Source organism: Alosa alosa, chromosome 5, assembly GCF_017589495.1.
Source record: "Alosa alosa isolate M-15738 ecotype Scorff River chromosome 5, AALO_Geno_1.1, whole genome shotgun sequence".
Lineage (NCBI taxonomy): Eukaryota > Metazoa > Chordata > Actinopteri > Clupeiformes > Clupeidae > Alosa > Alosa alosa.
This window is the reverse complement of record NC_063193.1, coordinates 9,057,847-9,067,846: the sequence shown is the minus strand read 5'-3', so window position 1 is coordinate 9,067,846 and position 10,000 is coordinate 9,057,847. Positions and strand designations below refer to the sequence as shown.

Sequence of the window (10,000 nt, the reverse complement as noted above, 5' to 3'; positions counted from 1 at the left end):
GTGTGTGTGTGTGTGTGTGTGTGTGTCTGTGTCTCTGTGTGTGTGTGTGTGTGTGTGTGTGTGTGTGTGTGTGTGTGTAACCCTGGCATCATTGGATTATGGCGATGGCTATGACTGTTACATAAGAGCTGTTGTGTTTTCTAACACAGGGCTTAAGACATGGGCATTCATGATCAGCAGCCAAGGAACGTGCTGGAGTTTTGGGTGATCTCTTTATTTGGCTGTAATGTTTCATCCAGCCTGTGGAGCCCTGGGCTTACATGCTCAGTAGGGGTATATCAGTACACAGAAATCATGGTTCAGTTTGCACTTTGGTTCTGAAGTCAAGGTTCAGATAATTTTCAGTATAGTAAGCCTGTAGGTACCGCTAACCTAATATTTACTGACAATATTGCTCATGCGTAACGAAAATAGTATTTTGAAATTATTATTATTTTTGACATTAAAGCAACACCAAAGAACTTTCCCTCTGTCGCACGCACGCTATTTGTTTATCCAGCACCGGCTTTGCAAATAACAATGTCCACAGACAAGGTAGAGTATGTTGCATGATTTATGAAAGTATGATGTGTTGCGACATCAAACGCAAGTCAAATTTGTAGTTTCTTGTCTCATTCCATCGAACTACAGATCTGCTACCCGATCTGGCAAACTTACATAGTGCGGTTATAGCCAATAGAGGGCTGCGAAGCGAATGCAGAAGTGCCGTTCACCCTGTTACAAGTTGATGAACCACTGAAACGATTTTGGAAACATTATTTTAAGGTACAAAAAACTCTTTGGTGTTGCTTTAATTGACTAAACTGACATATGGGCCGCCACTTAATATGGCCCGCAAGCAAAACAGCCTACTATTGATTACTGTTAAAGACTACATTCGGTACATTCGGTACATTTCTGTATTGACTAAACGGTTCGGTGCAAATACGTCTACTCCCCTAATGCTCAGTTTCTACTGAGAAGCTTTACAGATGATGATGATAATGAATGATGGTGGTGGTGGTGGTGGTGTTTAGGGTGGTGGTGGTAGTGGTGTTTAGGGTGGTGGTGGTAGTGGTGTTTAGGGTGGTGGTGGTGGTGGTGTTTAAGGGTGGTGGTGGTAGTGGTGTTTAGGGTGGTGGTGGTGGTGGTGGTGTTTAGGGGTGGTGGTGGTGGTGTTTAGGGTGGTGGTGGTGGTGGTGGTGTTTAGGGGTGGTGGTGGTGGTGGTGGTGTTTTTAGGGTGGTGGTGGTAGTGGTGTTTAGGGTGGTGGTGGTGGTGGTGTTTAGGGTGGTGGTGGTGGTGTTTAGGGTGGTGGTGGTGGTAGTGGTGTTTAGGGTGGTGGTGGTGGTGGTGGTGTTTAGGGTGGTGGTGGTGGTGGTGTTTAGGGTGGTGGTGGTGGTCTTTGCTTTCATATACACACTCGACAATCCAGGTTCCCCTAAGCTGCTCACCTTTCCCCTGATTTTCTCATTTTGTCGTGACCTCCCATGAAATTGTATTTCTGTCAGTTGCTGTGTGGCAGCAGGCTGAGATGTACCATGACACATGACCTCTGTATAAAATTACAGTGCTTAAACACTGGCTTGGGCATTGGACGCACTGCAGCTGATTAAAGACACCACCACCAACCCTGAACATACAGGACATCTATAATGTGTGTGTGTGTGTGTCTGTCTGTGTGTGTGTGTCTATCCACCAGCCTTCTCTTCATTAGTACGCAGTGTCACCTTGTGAGGACATTCACCCCACGTATATCTCCAGCGTGTACATCTGGCGGTGGGTTGTGTAACCGTTGTTGGGAGGCACAGACGCCGCGAGCTTTGCATCTTGCTGCGTTCCAGACAGAAATTTTGTCAGTGCACTTTATCATTCATTTTTTCATAGCCATGTCATGAGGCATTTGGTTGGATGTGTTTAAAAGATAAAGAGAGGATTACAACGCAAAGGCAATCACCCCCCAGAGAACTATTGGATCACCTCTCCCCTCTCTCTGTCTTTTTACCTCCCAACATCCCTCTCTCTCACTGCCTCTCTCTGTCTCTCTCTCTCACTGCCTCTCTCTCTCTCTCTCTCTCTCTCTCTCTCTCTCTCTCTCTCTCTCTCTCCTGTCTCTCCTACGTCATTATATTGTGTCCTGCTTTTTTACTGCCCATCCTCCTGTCTTCTTGGTGTCCTCTCTCTTCCCTCTGTCCTCTCCGTGCTTTGTCACACCCACGTGGCGTCTCTGCTGTAATTTAAACTCGATGGCTGTCGCAGGCGGCCTGGCGACACGTAGTGCGCCGTCTCACAATAATTAAAACATCATTAAGGCTCGATAGGTGAGACTCCTGCATTGGCTGTAATGGACAGCAGAAATTGCATTAATATCAACAATGACATCAATTACGGTGATTATGTTTGACTCGTCCACGCTATCCCCAGCCTCCTCTCCCTCTTCTATCCCTCTCTCTTTCTCCATCACTCTACTCTCCTCCTCTCTCTCTCTCTCTCTCTCTCTCTCTCTCTCTCTCCCTCCATCTCCCTCTCTCTCTCACTCTCTCTCTCTCTTCTCTCTCTCTCTTCTCTATCACTCTCTTCATCTCCCTCCCTCTCTCCATCTCCCTCTCTCTTTCTCTCTCTCTCTCTCTCTCTCTCCCTGCGCTGCATTCTGATCATGCAGAAGTGTTAATTAGCCCCGACCAGATGGAGCAGGAGGTGGGAAGTGAGCGAAAGGCACCGACTCCGCCTGTCTTCGCACAGACGATGGCCTCACTTCCTGAACGTACCCCAGCAGGGGCAGGGATGGGCCGCGCAGCTGGATGTTGCGTCATGCTACTGTACCGCGCATGGCCCTGAAACAGAGACAATAGGGTGCCAAAGGATGCCATGTTAACGCATGGTGGCCATTAAATTCACAAACACCCATTTGAGGGGGCTGGCTTCTAGAATAACTGCTGCCAGTCCTGGTCTATTAAAAGCATGTGAGGTAATTATGTTGTGATGGATGTCTCCAAGGAGTGCACTGTTTGTTGAGGGGTCGCGTCTTCTTTTCAGGCGTGTGAAAGGTTCCGTAAAACAAAGGGTTGTGCTCTATTCTTACATTCTTGTCCTCTAAAAACAGAGGGCAGGGTGTACTTTATCGTACAAGACTGTTCTCTAAAAATAGAACACTACATTACTGAGGTAAAATGGCATAGTGGGAGTCAAGCTGGAGCTGGCCTCTGTATTCATTATTTTGGCTTGCACAAATACACCCTCCAGTTTTTTTCTCTCTCTCTCTTCTCACGCGCGCACACACACACACACACACACACACACACACACACACACACACACACACACACACATTGCTGAATTGCAGTGTGTTGCCCAGTGTTGTTTGGCTTTCTCAGCAGGTTGCCTGCCTCTCTATATCCATAATCAAGGACAAATATTTGACCTCGGCAGGCAGAGGGTGCCGTGCCCCATTTCCGCAGCACAGGAGGGCCTGGCTCTGGCTCTGGCCAGCTCTGATCTTTTCCTCCTCCTCTTCCTCCTCTCCTCTCCTCCCCCACGTGGCCTCTCTCACCCCCCCTTTTTACTGGCTTTGGCAAACCTTTAATGTCACAGCCATCGTAAAAAATTTTTTTGTTACATTACAGTATTGTTACATCGCCAAGTCTTTTTTACCCTTCTATTCAGCGATGGCGTGTAGTACACATCTTATCTATTGATGGTGCGATGCTGATGGGACGGAAATAGAAGAGAAAAAGACGTGAGCTTGTGAATGCTACCTACCCTCCTGGTGAACAGGAAGCCATTTGTCTTTGTGATACAGGGGGCTTATGTTGGCTGACAGCTTTGGCATGCCATCTCTCACTGATGTGGAGGTGCTTCCTTTGCATTCAAAGACACGGCATCCTTGGGGTCTCGAGGAAGGGACTCAAGTTTGCGACGATGACATTCCAGCCTCATTTCTAGGCGTGTATCAAACCCTGCGACTAGGTGTTAAAGACCTAGGTTTTTGTTGTAGGAGGGGAAAATAAAGAGATACTGTTTATGTATCAGTGACACATGAAAGTGATATTTTGGTCCAAATTTAAACTACAGTAGCTGTCACAAAATAAATAAATAAATAAAAACCTGCAAATAGCTTAGATGGTACGTTATAATATATAGATGAGTATTGCAGATATGATATATTATTAAATTAAGTGATTCGTTGCTTGCCTAGTCTACAGTAGTCGTGGGGCAGTAGCATATGGCTGGAGACAATTGCTCCAGATAACTCTCGCTAACCTTTCCTCTGTTGTGTGAATGGCAGCTCAACCTGCAGCTGAACCCCGCAGAGCCTTTATTTAGCTCCTGTACGCTTTGAACCCAGTGGTGGTAGCAGGTACATTATGCCAACCACTAGGGGGATCTAGAGCTATACCAGTGAGGAGAGGAGGGGAGTGGGGGGACGGCCTCCAGCCTCTTAAGCTCTGCCGAAGGGTGTGTGTGTGTGTGTGTGTGTGTGTGTGTGTGTGTGTGTGTGTCAGGCTTGTGCAAAATTCCAGAATTTAATTGAAACTGGTTCTTAAATTCCAATTCAATTCTTTAATTTCACTTGCATTTCAATTGAGGTAGCAAACAGGAAGCAGAATTGCAATTCAAATTGTGCACAACCCTGGTGTGTGTGTGTGTGTGTGTGTGTGTGTGTGTGTGTGTGTATATGTGTGTGTGTGTATATGTGTGTGTGTGTGTGTGTGTGTGTGTGTGTGTGTGTGTGTGTGTGTGTGTGTGTGGTGTGTGTGTGGTGTGTGTGTGTGTGTGTGTGTGTGCGTCGTGCACATCTTGTTTTCACCTGCAGGAAACTAAAGAGCACCCATTAAAGCTGGAGCTGATGAAGAGAAGCCTTGGCTTCCTCAGTCAGTGGCAGGTCCTGTAATAAAAACCCCACTGTGCTCAGGTCATCTGTGCTCAGAACACAGTGGCTACTCTCTGATACACAAGTGGAATTTCAGGGGTTCAAGAATTCTGTTTACGCACCATAAAACATCCTCTCATGCCTGGGCATTGAGACTAGGTTCGTATATGTATGGTCAGCTCCTCCTGCCAGTAGTGCAACACTACCATGTCACAGAAGGTCTTGAACTCTCTGTGTGGGCCTTGAGAGGATGAAAGCCCTTGAAGACTGGCCCACAATGCTATGTATGAACAGTGTGTGTGGGTGTGTGTGTGTGTGTGTGTCTGGTGTGTGTTTCTTTACTTGGGTGAAGCACGAGTGTGTGTTGTGAATTTACGAGCCCCCTCTCAACAGACAACAGAGCTTCTATTTTCTGCCGCCTCTGGTCATCTGCAGCGATGGTGGAAGTGTCACGTCAGGATCTGTTCCCCCTCAGCCAACCCCCTCCCCTCCCCTGCTATCTCTAACACTGTCAGTTTGAGATGGATGCCAGGCCGTGACATTGCCCCGCTCAAAATCCCTTGCTTACACGCAGGTTCACACACAGACAGACAGAGGCGCATAAATAAATACAGGCATATATATATACACTCTAGTCTGTCTCTCTCTCTCACACACACACACACTCACACACATCTGCTGCACACACACACACACACACATACATATAAGTGTTCACACACATTCAACACATGCATACACACACCTGTACTGTCTCACATATACATGCACTCATCATATACTCCTATGTATGCATAGTATATGGTACATATATTTGCACACACACTCAAATATTCACAGATACACATACATACACACACAGGGGTTAAAGTGGGGGGAAACGGGGAGGAACACAGTTCCGCCACCTCAGATAAATTAATAATAAATATATTCTTTCATACCAACGAGATAGCGTGATGATATTGTTAAATTAAATGGTGAGTACATTTTTTGTGTTCAGAGGTGACCAAGAAGCTAGCAATTCTTGTCCAAAAAGTGTTCCAATGGTGAGTCATTTTTCCCTGTTGCACTGACACTGAATTTTAGGGTTCCCCCACCTGCCAAATCCCACTTTAACCACTGTACACACACACACACACACACACACACACACACACACACCCCCATCACCACCACTGTACTGTCATTTAGATCTTTGTCCTCTAGCAGTCATAAGAGTCCCCCCTGAATATTTAGCTGCACATCTAAGTACAGTATATTATGCAATACTGTACATACAGTTTGACACACAACACACACACACACACACACACACACACACACATGCATGGTCAGGGAGATGAGATGAAAATGCTTGGCCACGTCCCCATGAGCTTTGCACTGTAATTACAAAGGGATATCAGAAATCCTTTTGGAGACTGTGTGGTGTGTTTATTATTTATGCATGTGTATCTCATTTCTAATGCCCCCCCCACACACACACACACAGAGACAGAGAGAGAGTCTGACATAAATTGATGCTTGACCACCTAACTAATTGATATTTGGTCATGCTATTGCTGTCTGTGTGGGTGTATTTGTCCTGCAACATTTTCTATTTGTAAACATTATGATTGTGTGTGTTTGTGTTTGTGTGCTTGTGCTACACCCTCAATATGGATTTGCATATTGCCTTGTTTGCACTGTGTGTATTTGTGTCTGTGTGTGTGCCCATGTGTGTATAGTTTGTGATTGTTTGCTCGTGAAAGTCTGTTTGATCTAAGATCTCCTATGTATTTGACTCGGCCTCCTCTGAAGATGCTTCCCTGAAATAGCTTAATCTCAGCCTTCACCATGAGAGAGATGGGGCGAGAAAGAGCCAAAGAGAGAAGCTGACTGTGGAAAAGATAGCTCCGGTAATACAGAGTCGAGCGATACATAGACACTTGAGTCAGAGATGGAGATGATGAAACTGAAGGTGGTGGTGAGAGACCAGAGGTGGTGGGTGGGGGTGGGCTTGTATCTTCTGGTTATGACAGGTGGGGTGACATCTCTCTCATTCTGATCTCTCTCTCTCTCTCTCTCTTTTTGTCTCTCTCTTTCTGTCGCTCTGGGGCTCTCACAGCTGAGCTGTTATCAGAGGCCGATCGCCTAACTGGAGCTCAACCCCTAGATCTGACCAGGACCCCCCCCCCCCCCAGCTCTCCCCCTGCCACTTCTCATTAGGGCTCTGCCTCTGCCCCTTGTGTTTATGCGCTGCACGCGGTAACTGCCACCTCAGATACATTCCCTGCAGGGCGAGTCTCTCTCTTTCTCTCTCTCTCTCTCTCTCTCTCTCTCTCTCTCTCAGCCCCTTCCCCCACCCTCTGTCTCTCTCACAAACCTCTGTCTTTCTCTAACAGACCAGCATGTAATAAGTTGTTTATCAAATCTTGACTAGCAAGTTGAGTAAGTCCAGTATCTAGTGTAGTGTGTTATATATTTTGCTCAATTGCTTTATTGTATAGTTGTGTGCCAGTGGTAATGTGACATGAGTGTATATGGTAGCACACAAATGATAAGATGTTATAAATCTAAATATTTGAAATCCATAACTTTTGTTCTGGCATATGTATATACAGTTTGTCATTATTATGTCTATGGACAGTAAAGTGTGTCTATGATATTTCAGAGTGTAGCACAATTTGTACATCTTTCCAGCAGACATTAAACTGTGTTCACATAACAGTTCTTTATGTATATATATATATATATATATATATATATATATATATATATATATATATATATATATATATATATATATATATATATATATATATATGCATGTAGGGCTTGAGTAAACATAAATTAACATTATAAATATGTTTGGGATGGGGTGGGGGTGGGCGATGTTGAGTTGTTTGGACAGACCTTGGCTGACAGCAGTGGTCAGCTGTGCTGCTTTAGTGACTGCATGACTGGGCAGGCCTCCCAAGGGAGCCACTCTTTAGGGTCACCATCGATTAGCGAGACTCTGGCTTGACTAACGAGCCGGCGGACGCTTGGGGAACGCAGTCAGTCGGCGCTGAGTGACCGCTCCCTCTGCCGCCATTCATCACGAGTCCCCCATAGCGGCCCCTTCTGTCTGCAGCCCCTGGGCCAGGAGGAGGAGGAGGAGGAGACGAGGGGATGAAGGTCCTGGAGAGACTTTGAAAAGTTTTCTTCATCTTTTTTTTTTTTTTTTTTTTTTTTTTGAGGAGCAGGAGAGTGGGCTCAGCTGCTTTTGATATCCAACATGATGTTTTTCTCTTTATATCTTTTCAGCACTGAGTAGAGTCTGTCATCAGACACAGACACTGATCACTTTTGTTGCGAGACAGGTTCTTGTTTTTTCTGAGTCAGGGACACAGGGACTATTTTGGGATTCTTGAAACGTTTGGTCCGTTCGCTAGTGTGATGAGTTTCAGCAAACAGCTCCCAACAAAGCAAAGCGAAAAAATACTTCAAAAGCTTCACCCACACACCACACGTCTGTTTAGCTATAGTCATTCGACTTCGAATTTCGTGAAAAATGAGCTGCAACTTTTCAGCGGACACCTGTCCAACCCACTCCAGAGTTATCCAAATATTACTAATGCTCAGGGCAGAAATCGATCACACAATTCATCACTTTTCACCTCTACCCACCTCACCAAAGAAATAACACTGATGTCTACAGCCATGTTAGAAACATTAAAATTGACATTTCTGCCCGACACTGAGCGCTGTGAGAATGTCCACAAGGCTGGGTTAGGCTGTGAGCTAACACAGATGTTTTGTTATAGGGACCAGTACGCCTCAGATTTGTTGAGTGGCAGCTGCTCCTTGGACAGCTTTTATTGGAACAGCGAGCGCCCGTCCCTCTACCTGTCCAACACACGCCGGTCACTGCCCTCTTTTGCACATCTTTGGCAGGTATTTTCTGTTTGATTTTCTTTTGTTATTATCACTCTTTGGTTATGGCTATTGATGTGTTGAACTATATTCTATAATTTCCTGGCTTCTTTGTTGATGTTTTGATTTCTGTGTTGGGTTGAAGTATTATAATTTATAAATATAATTTACACACACACACACACACACACACACACACACACACACACATACATACATACACACACACATATATAGTATATATATAGTATTTCAGCATTTCAAGCACCACATATTACAGTATATCCACTGAATATCAGAATATCAAGTGCTCTCAGATCTCACCTTTTGCTGTTTTACAAGTTGCTTTCTTTGAAGCTACTAAACGTTTTGCCTACCATCAGCATGCATCATAGACATTTTGCCATAATAGAAGGTTAACTACCTTTAAAAATATGTATTTAAGTTGTGAGATACGGTTGAACAGTAACAAAACACTAGTAAAGTTGAAGCATATTGCATGTTGGTATCAGACAAAGGGCAAACCCAAACACAAGGTCAGTGCATGTTTTTCGCTGACTCCTCATTTTCCCTGTTTGTTACTGCCCCACATTGAAATAACCATAGGGACCAAGTTCATAATGCAGTTTTAGAATAACACCAGTAATCAAAACTCTTTTGTGTTATGTTGTGATTCCATTCCATCTGTGTATTTATGCAACAGTATCAAACCTGTCAAATAGCCTATTTCAAATAATAAGGCCTCCATCCTTCAAGTATACTGTACATACTCGCTGTTGTCGTTCTTGTGTGATGAATTGCTTGAATATAACTGTGTGCAGATCCTTAGACTAGTAGGTGATGAGTCCAAGGTTGTATTTGTATCATAAGCTCCTGCTCTGTCTGAGGGTTCTTCTCTGAATCCCACCAAAGCTCATTAATCCTCCCACAGATTGAGGAACATGGCCAGAATTCACAGTGTATCTCTGTATTGTCTCAGGTCCCAATAAAAGTGATCTCTCTATCTCTCTCTCTCTCTCTGAATAGGCTAGGTTCACTTGTTCTATGAGTTATGCAAGACGGCACTTGTTTATTGAACTGTAGTGTCATGGTAATTGAAAAAAAGTATAGCTATTTAATACTATGGACAACATAACCAAGCTTATAAAAACATTTTTCATGATTAATGAGTTCATAAATGTCAATATTATGATCTCATATTTACATCATAGAAGTTCCTGCTGTCGGCTGTTGTAAATAAGGTGACCTCAGCCATTCT

General features: G+C 44.5%; 1 protein-coding gene across 4 annotated transcripts in view; it reads left to right on the top strand.

The window, feature by feature from the left end:
- LOC125294496 (tight junction protein ZO-2-like) overlaps positions 1 to 10,000 on the top strand; it is an 88,378-nt gene that overhangs the window by 13,024 nt on the left and 65,354 nt on the right. For 2 of the 4 annotated variants that reach the window (XM_048243305.1, XM_048243298.1), the window contains exon 2: positions 8,634 to 8,763. The exons of the other annotated variants lie outside the window; for them this stretch is intronic. The gene's annotated coding sequence lies outside the window, so the exon portion shown is untranslated. The remainder of the gene's footprint in view (positions 1 to 8,633; positions 8,764 to 10,000) is intronic. 4 annotated transcript variants of the gene reach the window in all.